Source organism: Natator depressus, chromosome 4 (genome assembly GCF_965152275.1).
Source record: "Natator depressus isolate rNatDep1 chromosome 4, rNatDep2.hap1, whole genome shotgun sequence".
Taxonomy (NCBI): domain Eukaryota; kingdom Metazoa; phylum Chordata; order Testudines; family Cheloniidae; genus Natator; species Natator depressus.
In genome coordinates, this window is record NC_134237.1 from 19,111,305 (window position 1) to 19,128,252 (window position 16,948).

Below are 16,948 nucleotides of genomic sequence, written 5' to 3' on the forward strand. Positions count from 1 at the left end.
TCACTCCACACACACACACACACACACACACACACACACACACACACACACACACACACACACAGAGTTGTGGGGTCTAAATGCATCTGAACTAAGCTCAAGTACCTTCACTTTGAATTCTTATGGCGCCTGAGTTTAATGTGCCCCAGAATGCCTGGTGGACCAGAACATGCAAAAATTGAAAGTCTTTTAGCACAGAAGCAGCTTAGGCCATAACTCATCTTGGTAGACTCAGCGTTCAATCTATTTAGCTTTAACAAAGAGAAGGTTAAGGGGTGACTTGATTACAGTCTATATGTATTTACATGCGGAATACATATTTAATAATGTGCTTTTCAATCTAGCACAGAAAGGTATAACGCTATCCAATGGCTGGAAGCTGAAACTAGATAAATTCAGAAGGAAATAAGGCATGAATTTTTTAAGAGTGAGAGCAATTAACCACTGGAAAAATTTACCAAGGGTGGTAGTGGACTCTTCATCACTGATGATTTTTAAATCAAGATTGGATGCTTTTTTCCTAAAAGATCTACTATTGGAATTATTTTGGGTGCGTTGTATGGCCTGTGTTATACAGAAGGCCAGATAAGATGAACAGAATGGTTTTCTGGTATTGGAATAAATTAATCTTTAGAGATAAGGGAGGATTTGTGGAAGGGAGAGGGTAGGAACTGCAGTGCAAACCTGGAGGCTTGTAGGCCAGACAGTTAGTGGACAAGGATGAGTTGAGCAACTCAGGCCTGAATGAGGAATACTCTGAAGGGGCATGTTGTGTGTGGATAGGTGTTCTCAGTGGTAGCTGATGACAGAACAAGGAGTAATGGTCTCAAGTTGCAGTGGGGGAGGTTTAGGTTGGATATTAGGAAAAACTTTTTCACTAGGAGGGTGGTGAAACACTGGAATGCGTTACCTAGGGAGGTGGTGGAATCTCCTTCCTTAGATATTTTTACGGTAAGGCTTGACAAAGCCCTGGCTGGGATGATTTAGTTGGGGATTGGTCCTGCTTTGAGCAGGGGGTTGGACTAGATGACGACCTGAGGTCCCTTCCAACCCTGATATTCTATGGTTCTATGATTTTCAGAAGTTCAGATAAAGGGCTTTTTCTGTGTGTTTCTTTTTTTTTTTTTGGGTGCTTCTCCGAACCTTTGAAGTGGTCCATCACTAATTGTTAATATTATAATCCCCTTTTTAATTATTTGTTTTATTTATTACATTTAAATAATGAGTCACCTGTACAAAGGCAGTAGGTGTCCTGATGCCAAACTGAATTTACAATATAATAATACCCTTACCAGCATTAAAAACCAACTTTCAGACCAAAACAATAACTTAAATTGGCCACCTAGACAACAATTTACAAAAAGCTCATTTTCCTCTCCTCCTCATTCCAGGAACAGGCCCTTAGCCTTCTCCACATGCCCTATCAAATAGATGTCTTTTGCAGCATGCCTGGAAGGTTGTTAAATGTAGCTATTTCACACCAAGGGTGGGAGCAAGATTCCAATGTAACAGCTCCAAGGTGGAACTTGTCAAAAATACTGAAATGTCTTTATTTCTCTTTCCCTCTTTTAATTCCTTCTTTTTGTATTCATGTTTTAAAAAAGAGGGAGACTTTAAACTACATACTGTTAGTATGAAGAGTGCAAATAAAGCGATAAGGTCACCATTTTATGAGGACTTTTTCTAGTAACTTTAGCTCCAAAAATAGCATGTCAAAAACTAAGTTTTCAGTTAAAGTGGGGTCAAAGTACATTTCATATACTTAAACCAGTGAAATTAACATGTTAATAAAAAGCGGTTTATTATTGTTAATACTGTAGTGGATTCTTGCTATAGAGTGAGATGACTTATTGCTAAGTTACATGTCTTATTCTAAAGGATCTATGCCATAAGTTTCTAATAGAGCCAAAATTTAAAAAAAATTTTTGATGGATTGATGACCAATTCTTGCTAAAAAATAAAATTCAAAACTGACACATACAATTGTCCAAAACTCAGACTGAACTTGAATACATTAAAAGTGTGACAGTCACAATTAATCCGATTAATTGAAGCTGGTGCAAGGAGGTGTAAATAATAGTTTCTTCCACCACTTCTCACGTGCTATAGAAATATGCATGTACAATACTAAGCAAACATAAAACATTAGACACTTTTTTAACCAGCTTCAATTTATAAACAATTATTCATTGAAAAATGACTTTTTGATCTAACCAAACATTTTAAAGGACGGTTTTAATTTTCTGTTTTAATGTAAAACAGGAAAACAAAACCCTCAAAAGTCTCTGTTTAAGGAAAAATTACTGAATACAAATTTCAAAAGCCCCAAAAGTCTAATTTTTAATTGAAAAACTGAAAAATTAAGGGAAAAACTTTCTCCTGAAAATTGTCATCTTTTTTTCAATGAGTTCTATTATAAATGAAGAAGCTATTTCTACAGGCTGGCGGGGTGACCAGGAAAGATAGGTTGAAGTGATGGTGGTGATGGTTGCTATTTTAAAAGACATGGGAGCACTCATACTACAGCAGTGGCACAAGGAGGGAACAAGTAAGTAGCCTGTGAGGAGATGATGAGAAGTAATTTATTATTGTTGCTGTCTGTCCTCCCTGAAGTTTCTGCTGGACAGAAGCAGCTTTAATTCCACTGCAAGCTCCACTGGAAGATGCTGTCGAGAGGAAGTGCTAAATCAGGTTATCCACAACCTACCCTGGCTCTGATGCCTCCCTTGCCAGCATACCGTCTATGTACAACGTGGTAAAGAGGCCTTGCTGCAGCTAGTGCTCCAAATGTTGTGACTCCTATGACACTTAAATCTGCCCATTAACCCACTCTGGCTCTAGGGCCTTTTTGGTCTCTGATGTAGCTTTGACACAAAGGCAGTAGGATGTTTTCTTCCTCACATTTGAAATGTAAGGAACTGTAGGCTCAAAAACACTTTTGTAAAACAGTAGGGGCAGCTGTAGGCCACTGCTCAGCTGGCCAGTGAAGGAATATATGACTAATGTGAATTGAGGCAGCTGAACTGCGGAATGGTTAGTCAGATGCATTTTTTTTTTTATTAAGGGAAAATAGCTGCAGTAAACCTGTATCTAGTTCTCCTTATTAAACTTTCTTCTTGTTTATTTTTTGGCTTTTTTCTCTATGGAACCATGTTCCAGATGTGAAGGCTTTGAATTAGTATTAGAGACAATTCCTTTGCTGATTTGGGCTCTGTAACACTGACCACTTTTAACGAAACAGGTACTGATCTGGCTCTTTTCCTCTTAAAATATCCACAGCAATGCAGTCACTTCATAGTTTTTTGTATTATTATTATTTTATTTTATTATTTGTATTCTAGACTGCCTGCAAAAATGTCATGTTTCATCCTGAGTTTGAGTTATCGGAGCACAACAATGTTTTAGCTAACCATTTAAAAAAAATGTTCCTCTCCTATGGTTTGAAAATTCCTTGCTGATTTCGGAAACATTGGCAAATAAATTATTTACTTCCAGCCTGAGATCTTACATGCCAAGTTGCAGCTTAGAATGAACTTTCATGGCCGAGTTACAAAGCTCTGAGCAATGTAGCCTGTAATCGGAATGCTTGCCATCACATAACTAACAGGCAGTGCTAACATAGAAAGCAATCTGTATCGTGAGTTCTCAAAGTACAGTTTCATTGTACTATCTCTTTCTACAGCCAAGAAGACAAAAAGCAGCTGGGCTGAACTTGGCAAATTTGGATTCCTTCATTGGAAGCTGTAAATGCACATCCTCTTGGAAAATTAGGCAGTTTTTTTTAGCTGGCTAAGTATGGAATTGGATAACCAAATTAGGACAATTTTGCTGTTGATGTTTATGTATAGGATCTACAAGACAAACAACAAGTATGGAAAAGATTGAGTTTCACAATCTTTATGGTGTCCTTTGAGTGGAGTGAATATACATATGGTGATGCCAGCTGACATACAGCATTTGAAAAAATGTTTCCTACTTCATCACATTTGACTTAAACTGAAAAAGGAAATGGGGTAATTATTCTACCAGTGATATTTGTACATATCGAGTAGCCACATGCTCATATCAGTGACTCTGTAGACAAAGATTTTTTTTACTTTATGTCCTGTTTGTGCTCTGAGATCAAACTTAAAATGTGCATAGAAAAATTACATTCATATTAACCAGGTATAAGTGACTGTATTAATATATCTTATAATTATTTTTAGGCTTCATAATCAGATTTCAGAATTGAAAAGTTACTAACTGAACTGAAATCTTCAGCAGTTTAAATATTCTTTTTTATAGTTTTGTGCAGCATCAGAAGTGGAGACAAAACCAAAACCTTAAAACAGAAACTGTATGTGAGGAGAAAAACCAATTGTTCAAGATTGTCTTTAATTAACACTGCCCGCTGTGCCCCCCCCCATATCGGTATCCTCTAATTTTAATGTGTTTAACTCTGAACTTTCAAGTTCTCCCTGTTCAATCATAGGAGTCACTCACACTACATGGTGATAGGTTTTCCTTGATAACATACAATGGTTGCCACTAAAAAGTTGAAATTGGCCAATAGACTCCACATAGTTGTCGCGGTTATTTCCTGCCCCAAGTATGGGGAAATACTGTGGTGCTTCAGATACCATTGTATGATTACTGTTGATTATTACGGATTTCAGTGATGACCACTATAATTTGATAGTGTCTGAGTGGCATTAGTATAGTGCTGTTTTCTTTCAATAAACGTGCAGTTGCAGTTAATCCACACTTCAGCACTATTTCTGATGCAATTCCTAAAATATTGCCTTCTGGAAGTTGAACACACACACTTTGTACCATGGTTTTGGTCTTTTAGAGCCCAAATTAAAATCAGGATCAAAAGGAATAGTAAGCAACTTTGAAAGTGAAGCACACAATCTGGAAAGATTGTAGGGTTTTTAGAAATATCATCTGAGGGGCAATAAGCAAACAGAGTTAACGTTATTACTGCTATTCAGTCACAACCACTGCTTAGAGTATTCACTGACAATTCTCAGTCTCCAGTGTTCTGAAACTGAGCTATTTGTTGGCTCTATCCTCTTAGTGACTCATTATAAAGCCAATGTTGCAGCAGGCTGGAAAAAGAATAGAACTCATGGGGTATAACAAAGGAAAAATATATTGTAGTCAAGCCTGTGTTTTCCTCCCAATAACTTCCATACATGAAAATAGCTTCATAGAAAAATATCTAGTTGGATAGACTGATTTTTTTTTTATTTTACTGAACATTGTGTTACATGATACAACACTGAAATTTTCAGTCTTAGCTTGATGTTATTCCCTTTGCATGTGCATTACAAATTCACGTAATTTTATTTATAATACCAAGATAGCAGTGACAATCTTCTTTTTGTCCATCAGATTTGTGGGCAGAACTAAAGCTTGTGTGTGTGTGTTGGTAATACATGCAAACAATTTTGGGAATGTGAGTGGGAGCTGGGTCCTCATGAAATTATAATTCTCAGAACATGATGATGTCTGAAGCAGAATGAATGAAATGCATTTGTGGAGAAAGTCTTGTGCCCGATGCTGTAATTAAAAATATATTCATTCCATTTGCATTTTAAAACATTCTGTTCATACTTCATGTGTTGGCATGTTTTTAAACCCAAAGTATGAAATTGTCCTCTGAGGGACTAGCACAAGGTCCATGCACCACTTAAGTGCTGATCCTTTCTACTCAGGAGTCAGTTGGACCCCAGTATCACAGAAGAGTTCTCTGAGCCTTTTTGCAATCCCTTTCACCCTCTGAATAACACTGGGTACTGCTGTGTGCAGTGGTGTTGTAGCTGTGTCGGTTCCAAGATATTAGAGAGACCAGGTGCATGAGGTAATATCTTTTATTGGACCACCGTCTGGTGATGAGAGAGACGAGTATTCAAGGTTACACAGAGCTCTTCTTCAGGGTTTTGCTGTCAGTTATGGTTCCCAAATAGGCATTAAATTAAAATGTAAGTTCTTTGATAGAACTGAAATACCCTAGACTAATAAAAAATACAAGACGCCAGATCTGTTGTGATGATTTATGTAAGGTTTTGTGTTTTGAATTGCAGTACTTTGAACATCTACTTTAAGGCATTTATTTTGATTTACTGTTATATATATATATATATATATATATATATATATATATATACACACAACCATAGGTGTGAACATCTCACTTTGTAAAGATATAAGAATAAAAGTTTTTGTCACAAAAAGTGCTTAGTGCCTACTGCCTTAAGTAGGTTTTTGCTTGGTAATAAGTGTTTGTAGGATCAGACCTTAAATTAGACATAATACAGACCAAGGAGTCAGGAAAGTCAGATGAAAGTCACATAATTGGGTTTGTTTATTTTCATTATGTACCTTGTTAGCACTAGTTTTTTTTTTTTAAATAATAAAACATTCAGCTCTTCTGTCATGCTTTTCATCAGTAGATTTCAAAGCGCTGTACAAAGGAGGTATCGTTAGCCTCATATTACAGATGGGAAAACTGAGAGATGAAGTACCTTGCCCAGAGTCACACAGCAAGCTAGTAGTACAGCCGGAAATAGAACTGAGGTCTTGAGTCCCAGTCCAGTGCTCTATCCACTAGGACACACTGCCTCTCAAATAAAAGAGCTGACGCTGGCTAGGATAAGGAAATAATCTTGGAGGAATGGTGCTTCCCTCATCATTCACTGAATCATGGTCTTGCGTCCATCACTTGAAATGCCTACTATTCTTCCCTTGCTGTCCCCTGTTATTTATGTTAACCTCAGCTTGCAACTGGTGGTCCTGCTTTATGGCAGCAGTAAATGATTACACAGTTTGGCCTAAGTGTTGGGAAGCCAGCTCACCACTTTTTTTAGTATTTCACTGTGAGAAGGCATTCTAGTCATGTGTTACTTGTGTCCTTATGGAGTACGTATGATATTACATGCATGTTTCCTGAGGAGGCACAGCTGAAGGAGAACTTGTTTAAAGAACTATATTCTTAAAAATGTGAGTTGTATGGCTCCTTTATGAGTTCCTCATCCCCTGGGACCTTTAAGGTACAAGTCAGTACTGTAAATGTAAATAATAGACCAACTCCTTAGGTCTCCATACAGTTTTCACAGTTTTTACTCTGTCCTTACCCAGGTAGATGTCCTACTGAAGTCAATGGGAACTTTGTCTGAGAAAATATATGAAGAGGACTATATGATGTGGTCCTGAGTGCAGGACCAAATGCATGGGAAATTCCATTGGACAAATTAACACCCTTAACGTTACTTGTTCAAAGCTTAGGTCTTAATATTTTATTAAAACTGTGTTTAAACTGAAATGTATATATTTTTCACCTTTATAATCAACTTGTTTCTCCTTCAGGAATCACTTAATGATAGCATCACACCATAGTCCAGTATGTTTAATTTTGTAGCTTGCTGATATATAAGCAACTATGATGTCAAAATCATTTGAATGAAAGTGAAGCAAAGGATGAGCAAAATAAGGTCTGTCTGAAACGGCAACCCCTTTTAGTAATACTACTACTAACTACCTTGCACTTCTATAGCACCTTTCATTCAAGGACCTGAAAGCATTTTTCAAACATTAAGTGTCACAACCTGCCTTAAACTCATGGCTGAACTATATTCGTTCCCTAAAATTTCCTCAGCACTGCTACCATGGTGTAACTCCTCCTAGTGATAGCCACAACAGAAGCAGTGTAGAGCAGCTGTTGGCATTTTAAAAAACCCATTCTGAGCAGGTTTGGACTACATGGCTGTTAAAAAGCTGTGCCCAGTGGTGCATTTGTTACACCGACAGACCCCAGTCATTGGCAGGTGGGATCGAACCTGCGGCCTCTGGAGCTTAAAGCATGAGTCTCTACCACCTGAGCTAAAAGCCAACTGCTTGTTAGCTAAGGCTGTAGAGGAGACTCATTTTATCTCTCTCTTTAAGTGGTCTCGGTGCCACTAGATGGGACAGAACACCACAGCCAGGAGGTGTGTGGGTTACACATTCATTCCATTAGGGCCACTGCCATTATTATGATAGCAACAATAGGAAATTTTAGGAAAGTGATTCTAGTACAGACAACGCCTTAGGTTTCTGAGAACTTCACAACATTATCAGTGCATCAAAATTACCTCTGAAAGGTAGATTTCTCTTCCCTTTTCCTTTTAAGCCAGTTCCTCACAATAATAAGTGACTGGCGGTTGACATGAGGAGTCTTTTGGTACGGCATATCTGGGAAATGCTGATTGACATAGATGTGTCTTGCAGCACTCTGTAAAGGTTGTGAGATTCAGACTCAAGTGCATCACCTGTGGAAGTTTTTTCCATCATAATTGTGTGCCATTCATGAATAACATTCTTCCCCTACATGTTTTGTTTCCTTGGAGGTCTCGGGAATTATGAGCCTCCACTGGCCAGCATTTTCTTTATTTTGTTTTGTATGAAATTGAGATATTTGAGAACAGACAATTACTTAATTTCTACTTCCAGTGCTACAGGTTCATGTTCCTGCACATAGGTTTCTGCTAATCTCAAGCCCCCAAGGCGCCATGGCTGCTTTGCTATCCATCAGTAAACACAGGGCTCTTAACACACAGTGAAAACTGGAGATGGTAGGAGGCATGAATGATGATTACCTAAAGGATTGTTCACTTCTGTATGTTCAAGAGCCGTCTGTCAGACCTTAAGGGCTGCACTCTGGGAGAAAACACACTGTGGAAGAAAAACACACAAATCCCTGTTATAGTTTGGATGAGCATTTTCAGGGAACTGCTCCTAACCATGCACATATTGAGGGAACATTTTTAGTCTGGTGATGGTGTTTATCATCGCACACAGACATTAGTTCCCTTTGTGGTTCATTAGATGTAAACCAAAATGTAAGATGTGCTTCAGAATTTAAAATAGTGCCATACTGCCCCTTAATACCACAGCTTACAATAGTATTGCTACAGTGTGCAGTGCTACTTCGATAGAATGATCTGGGAAACCTTGTCTAGTGATTCAAGCACAAGACCAAGGGTCTAAAGACCTGGGTTTTAATCTTGGTCTGATGGGCAAGTCACTTAACTGTTCAGTGCCTCATGTTTCCTATCTGTAAAATGGGAGATTAGAATTTACAAGGATGAAAATAAAATAAAATATTTTATTCAATTAATGTTTGGGAAGCACTCTGAAACACTAATATGAAAGGTGCTATAAAAATGCTAAGTAGTGTTATATTATTTTTACAAGGATTGGACAGCTGCTTCTGTAGGCATGTCTGAATCTCTCCTTGCTGCTGCAAGAGGCTATTCTGCTGGGTTTTCTCAGTACAGTGTGAAATACTCTCCATCAGATTGCTAAATTTACTTTATAAACTTGTGCAGGTTTTGTACATGGACCAGTTCCCCAGAGCCCATGGTCTGGTATTAAATCTCCACCATTGTGTGAAAGATTAATTCTTGGAACTCTGAAATCTATCAAAATGATTTTTTTCATTAGTCAGGATAGATGGAGGTGCCCCTAGACTCTCTCTCTCTTTCTTTGCTTTTCTTTTTTTTTTAATTGCACACCAGCTGGTTGGTGAAGGTTTTTAAAGATTCCTTGTTAGGTGGAGAACGCCAGATGGGATTTCAGGTAGTGTACTGCCTTTCTTCCTAATCTCCTTTGTATTAAAAAAGTTGATATTAAACTGTCTTATTCCCACTGATGTTTTCTACTTCCACTCCTTTTAGCAATTCTGTTTTTTTAAACAACTATCTTTGTCTTGTTTTTAAAAATCTTTTTCGTGGAAAAACCATTCTATTTTTAAGTCAGTTTTAGGTTTCTTGGGTCCATCTTCCATCTGCTTAATGGCTTGAGGTGAGTTTTAATATCTCTGTACACTCACTCTTTTGCTATCTGTACTTAGTAGAATATCACTTCTGCATCTATAAATGAGTTTTGAAGTAGCAGGAGACAAGCAGTTGCTGTATGTGAAGCAAAGGTATTAAATAGTAACATAGAAACTGCTCCTCTTTCCCCTTGGCACACACAGTGTTTAGTTTACTTTGAAGTCCTCACTAAATTTGGCCATGGGTTTTCAAGCACCTGACACAGTACACAGCGAATAGAATAAGATTTGCACCTGCTATTATGGCTTTTTTTTAACCCTAAGTTCTCAAAACACTAAATAATTTAGTTGTACAAATCTGAGAATGTTTTATCCCCATCAGGAGAGAAAAGCCAGGAAACTGATATTATAGAAAATGTTAGTGCTGAATAAATGAATCACTTTGCATCACTCAATGGCCTTCAGGTCTCTGACAACTAACATAAAATTATTTAACTGGTCTGTGCTTCAACAGTTTGTCAATCTGTAAAATGGGGACAATAGTACTTACCTTTACAGGAGAGCAGAATGGCTTCATTCATTAATGTGTGATGAAAAAGTGGAGTTCTTCAGATGGAATGTGTGCAATAGCCATTCATATTATTATGATTTTTAATTTATTAAGTTACATTGATGGAGCTCAGCGTTTGGGGAAAGAAGCCCAAAATACAAGAAAGTTAAGCTGAAGAACATACATAGGTGCAAGATTCATTTCTTTAGTCATCAAAATTTTCTGTAACCTCCATTTCCTTGATTCTTCTCTTCTGGCATCATTAATTTGTAATACCAAAGATCATGTAGCAGCAGGATGGGGTGGAACTTAGAGTTTGATTCTAAAATGAGACACACAAACTGGGACTGTTGATGTCAGGATATGTGAGACATTGGAATGCGCTTGCTGCAACTCAGCGTGACTTATCCAAGAGGGGATATTTTGAGAGGGTTTCTGAACTCCGACGTTTGGAACAAAAGCTGTTTTCTTTCCATGAGGCTCCCCTTCTTCTGAGAAATCAGAGACTGGAATTCCCTGGCTAAATCTTCTCATGAGTAATTGCCATGTCAGATTCAATGATATCCATACATGCTACTGGTCTGTTGGTAGCTTACCCAAAATGTTACTGGAGTGTTGGGAACATGGCTCGATAAGCAAACTGGCTTCTCTTGTCTTAGGTAGGAAATATCACTTCTGTACAAACACAGAGCTCTGTTGAAAAGAAAACCCTTTATATAATGCGCAAAAATGCATTTCTGTACTCTCACCACATTTACCATCCTACAAATATTCTGTTCTCCTCACCTTGGGATAACTGCAGATGCTGAAGCATGTTTAACATGTTACCGACTCCTTTGCCCACATGCCATGAAACCTGATGACTAAGTGTTAAAATGGCTTGCTGTTTTAACTCATTCCCCTACACTGATTCCAATCTCAGCCTGATATGAAGCAGGAGACCCTGATGGATTTAATTGCTGCTGCCAAAAAGATGAATGCCTCCCCCTGTACATGCTGACAACCAGCAGTGCCTCTTCATTAGTCGTCAGGAGCACAAAACCTCAAGGGCATTGGTGATACTACCAAGTGAACTAATTGCGCCTGTGATATCTAGTGCACGTAGCAAGGAGGCTGTTTGTTTAACTGGATATCAGTTTTATTGCATACCGATATCTCAGTGCAAACACACGTTACTTTGTATCAAAGCCCCAACTACTATTCTTGTACTGCAACTCTCCTAATCATTGCTGTTCAACTTATTACCAGAGTGAATATGTCTTATTTATTTGGGAGATGGAGCACCTCTTAATTTTTATTGTTTTACGTGCACAAATGTGTACACACACACACACACACACACACACACACACACACACACACACACACACACACACACACACACACACACACACAGTAAGTTTTTAATTCTTCCAAGGAAGTGGTGTAACAAATCAAAAGTGCCACTTTTTAAAATGAGATCAGAGCTCCCAGAGAACTGTAGGGTCAGTGAGCCAAGAAAATGAACCTAGTGCAGACTCTGCTGCTTGTTTCTCACAAGGTTAAAGCCAAGGTCTCAGTGTGAATGAACTCTCTTCCAGCTTGATGAGAAGTCATTAAGACATGTAAATATTTGTGATTCCCATACTAAGCTTGCCTCCTCCAGTGTTCAAGTGAAAATAAATGTTTCTTTAAAAAAATAAAACAATGTAATTACAATTCTGGTTCACACAGTGTTATCCTTGTACCAAAGTCTGTGATATTTCCAGATGCTGATCCCTGCTGATCAGTACTCTGAGCCTCAGGTTTAGCCATTTTGTTGTGTTTATTGCAGCTATGTGCTGTTCAGGACTTCGGGAAGGGCTTTGCTTTCAGGAAACCTGCTTTCCTTCCCAGCATTAGCAGTGATTCTTTGTGTGACCTTGTACAAGTCACTTATGTTCTCTGTGCTTCAGTTTTCTCCTCTATAAAAATTGGTGTGCTGATACTGTTGTAAAGTGCCTTGCGTTTCTTGGATAGATGGTGCTCTGTTAAATTAAATATTGTGGGAGCGGTATTCCAGAAGCATCTATGCATCAATAGATTACCTATTAGGAATATATGTGGAGGTGATTGCCATGTGATAAATCAGAGCCATGTGATTTAAAAATGCCCCAGAAATATTTCCTTCTACTGTCCCAAGAGTGGAATTTCCCCCTCACAATATCACACATGCCTGAGTGCCAGGACTGACAAAATGAAGTCATGGCCTAGTAGAGCTGTGTTTATATATACAATGGCCACAACCCTAAAGTCTATTAACCTGCATAGTTAGATACTGGATCTTAAAAGTCATGAGAGAGTCCAGTTCTCTGATGAACCTTTGCACTCTCTTCTATCACAGAGGGCCTGAGAGATCAGGTTTCTAAAATATTTTATTTTTAAAACTAGGCACACTATTTTAGGTCATTTGTAGGGGATATCAGTTGCTGCTGAGCCCTGATGGTAGCTAAGTCATTTGTCTTTACAGGGAGAAGATGCAAAAATAGGTTCAATAACTTAAAAATCTAAAACATTCCCAAAAAAACTTTTTCTGTGACACATATGGCATATTCAGACTATAGAATAGTATGGTAACACAATTATATCATCTTTTGTCTAGGATCACATGCATAACTTTTATGAAATCATGCTAATAATGTGCCCACATTCACATAAATAAAACCACACCCTATTTGTATTCCGTGTGTGTGGAGGGGGGGCCTTATATATATAAAATACATGTGTTATGTATAAATTAGAAAAATAAGAACTTGCTTAATAAGCACTATTCCCCAGCTACGAATCTAATTTAAATAGATGTGAAAAATAAACCAAAAACCTCTGAATGTTTGTAGCCTTCTTGTACTTTCTTTTGAAATAATTCTTCTGTACTTCTCGGTCAGCTTTTCCAAATGACAGAACATCACACAGGATAGAGTACTGCACAGTTACTTTAAAGTTTCCTATAACTGTATCTTCTTTAACACCTTTTGCTGCTACTCACCCAGTTACCTACAGCTAAGATCAAAATGTTCATTTTATAATTCTCTGCCAATTATTTTAGAAGCAGATTACTACTATTTCTATTCCCCCCCCCCTACATTTGAATATTCCTGTCATATTCACAATCAGGTCTTTTTTTTAAAATGGAGAAGGAAATACTATCACTACTCATTTATATGTTCAGCCCCTTCTGCATAGGCTTTTCTATGGCACTCTTGCTGTAGTATCTGATGGCTGGATGCTGTACAAGACTTCTGAGGAGAACGACAGCTGCACCTTTAAAAGCCCAGGCAGGAATTTTGCTAGAGTCATATCATGGAGCTAGGGGTAGCACATAAACCAAACAAGTTTACACTAGAAGCACCTTGGCAGTATAACAATACCAATAAAGCACTCCTAGCGTGGACACAGCTTGTACTGGCAACACTGTGTTTTGTCTTGTGCAGGGTTAACAGCAATCAGAGCTCAGTTAGCCCACCTGGTTGCACTGGAAGGTAGGCCAGGCCTAATTAATGAATGTGTGATGAAACCCAGTTGGGGACTGGCTGGGTGGTGCTCTAAACAAAAAGTTTGGAGTGGAAGGGGGCTGCAGGGAGAGAAGGAGGAACTCTGCAGTTAGTTTCCCAATAGTAGGAGTGAAGAGACCTGTAAGGCACAGGAGGGCTCTGGCAGGGTAAGGAGAAAGCCCGGAGAAAGGCTTGGTAGGAGAAAGTCCAGGGAAGTGGCAGCAAGGAGTCTGGTGGAGTGAACTTGGCTGCTTGTCATGGGGGCACTGGACTGGAACCTAGCATAGAGGGCAGGCCTGAGTTCCCCTACTAGTCAATGGTAAGGTGGAGTGAAGCCCCTGAAAAGGGGATATGGGCTCCTGGAAGCCGTGAAAAAAGGGTAGACAAACCACTGGACCCAGAATTGAGGGTAGCAGCTCGGATGGAGGGTTTGTATCCTTGGGAGTTTTTTGTTGGACTTTCTTTTGCCCCAGCAGAGGTGGAACTAAACATGACCTGTCTGGAAACCCAAGTCACAAAAAGAGGCCGACCACTGTGGGACTGGAGCAAACATTGCTGGGGAGTGCTAACTGGGAAAGAGCTGCTATGCCATGCCCAGCCACGAGGGAGTGCGTCAGCTGTAAGTCTACTCTTCTGCATGGTAGTATAGCTTGTTCCAGCCCCACCCCGCCCTCTCCAGAGCAAAATACATCATTTTGTTCTGTGTTAGAACAGTGCTTAGGACAACAGGGTCCTGGTCTATGGTAATACAATAGTAACAACAGCTGTGGTTTTTTGTTTGTCTATACTAGGGCTTTTGCCAGAACAGCTGTGTTGGTCAAGGATCATACCTTACCCTCTGAGTGACATAGCTATGCTGGCAAAAGTTTGTAGTATAGACCCGGCCTAACTGTTGGTAAGAAGGGACAATCGATAGCTATAATCTATCTAATTCTGTGTTGCTAATGCCCATACTGTTGTAGTCTCTATGATCTGCAGATGACGTTTGGAATGAAGTACTGACCTTGCTGCTGTGGCAACCTTTTCATCGTAACTTGGAGCTAATGAGTGTGACAGGTTCTCTTTTGTCATTGCCAGCTTTAAGTTTTAAGAAACTCCAGAAGAGGAAGCCCAGCCTGTGATATGTGCATCACATGTGTGCTGGAGCCAGAGGGGAGCTGGTTCAGTATGATGTACATCCATCAGGAGCTGAATCACTTGTAAAGAAAGAGCATCTCCTCTTAGGCACCTCAAAAAAAAAACATACATCCCGTGACCTGTATATTATGCTCTGTTAAGTATGGGGTGCAATAATTTGTTTGTTACTAGCCTCCTATCTTTGTTTTCAGCTTAAGCCCTGGCCCTCTTGTGGTGAGGATCATGAACACCCATGAAGTTATAAACAGATGCACTTTCCTGCTGGATAGTCTGTTTATGATTATGACTATGTATTGTTGCATGCCAGCAATATGCTTGGCACCGTATACTGCACAATATAGATAATCCCTTCACTACAGAGTTTATATTCCACAAAAGATTCAGATGAAATAGGAGGCAGTGGGAGAACCAGAGGTGGAGGCCATTTGGGGATTTTGGTGAATATATTTTCTTAAAAGCCGCAGTTACTAACAATAATGGTGATTTATTAATGCACTAACTATATCTTTTTGCAGAACTTCGGGCTGGTTAATTCAAATCAGCGTGTACAGTTTTTATGCCTATTAAAAGATGTCTGCTAGTTCTATATTTGCATGTCTAAGTCTTTCGGATTCCAGCTGCTAAATGAATTAACCAAGGTTTCATCAAATTTTATTATATTAAGCAAAAAAATAGTGCTGTAGGTTAAAGTGTGTGCATGCTGTAGTTTCTACAGATGTTCCAAACTATCTAAATACCCTGGTTACCTACTGGGATTCCCAAAATGGACTGATGTCTGTCTGTCCTTCAAAATAACATTCTTTGATTTATAATAGTTTATAATAGTATATAACATTCAATCAAGAACCTCGGTGTTTAATAAATGACAATTAATTAAAAGCCTAATACCTGCCGTATTGAGTAAATAGTGGTATCCCATTTTACAGAGGAGGAAAGTGAGGCTAAATGGGTTGCCTGAGATCACATGGTAGGTCAGTGGCAGAACTGGGAATAGAACCCAGAACTCATGAGTTCCAGCCTCTGCTCTTCCTTTTAGCACTCCAGGAAGTTTGTGCTGTGCTTCAGGGAATGGTAATACACATGGTATAAGTGTGCTAATTAGCATATGTCATGCTTGGGATTCAGGAATAAGGATACTCAAGATGGCAACACCCGCTAGGTTAGTTTGGACCAATAGATTATATACCCAGTGTTTGTGAACCAAAGGGCTTACCTTTGATGACAAAGTTTGTTACACTAATGACCACCCAAAGGTATGAGTGGTGTGGGAATAGAAGTTGGCTTCAAATTTCCTCACTGACTTTTAACGACTGTGTTAAGTTTGTAGTCTATTTTGTCACTGTATTGGCACTATTGTGCCTTATTAGCGGTGACCTTATGCATAGGCCTGATAGCTGGCTGCTTAGGGCACTGTAGGAGGCACCAAAGTTCTCTGGCCTCCACCCAGCTGTGCTGCAGTTGGTCTTTCATCCTCAGGTCTCTCCCTAACAGCCCCAGTAGCAGAGGAATGTCAGTCATTATTTTAAGTATTGTCAGCCTTTTCCCCCCTTTCAATCTTGCTGAGAGTGCTGGGGTCCCCCATGCTTGCCTGTGGAGCTGGGAGCTCTGCGGGGTCCCCCATGGCAACTGGGAGCCTGTGGGGGGGGGGTCCACTGTTGCCTGCAGCAGCTGAGAACTGCAGCCCTGCTGCTTTGGGACTGAAGCAAAAAATTTCAGAGGTCTCTGGAATTACGGATTCTGTGACTTTGTTAGCCGATGGCCAGGGATGTTTGGTGAGGTGCCAGCTATGCCCGTTTATACCATCCGTGACTTTAACCGCTAGGACGCACTGTCCCTTCGTGGCGGGCAGCCCGGGCTAGGCTGACGGATGCCCCAAGGTCCTAACCACCCGTGACTTTAACTGCTAGAGCTCAGAGCTCCTTCGCAGCAGGCAGTCAACACTGACTGACAGGT

At 39.5% G+C, this 16,948-nt stretch overlaps 1 protein-coding gene across 3 annotated transcripts in view; it reads left to right on the top strand.

Annotated features, from left to right (window-relative positions):
• ARHGAP24 (Rho GTPase activating protein 24) overlaps positions 1–16,948 on the top strand; it is a 316,434-nt gene that overhangs the window by 106,218 nt on the left and 193,268 nt on the right. The window lies entirely within an intron of this gene.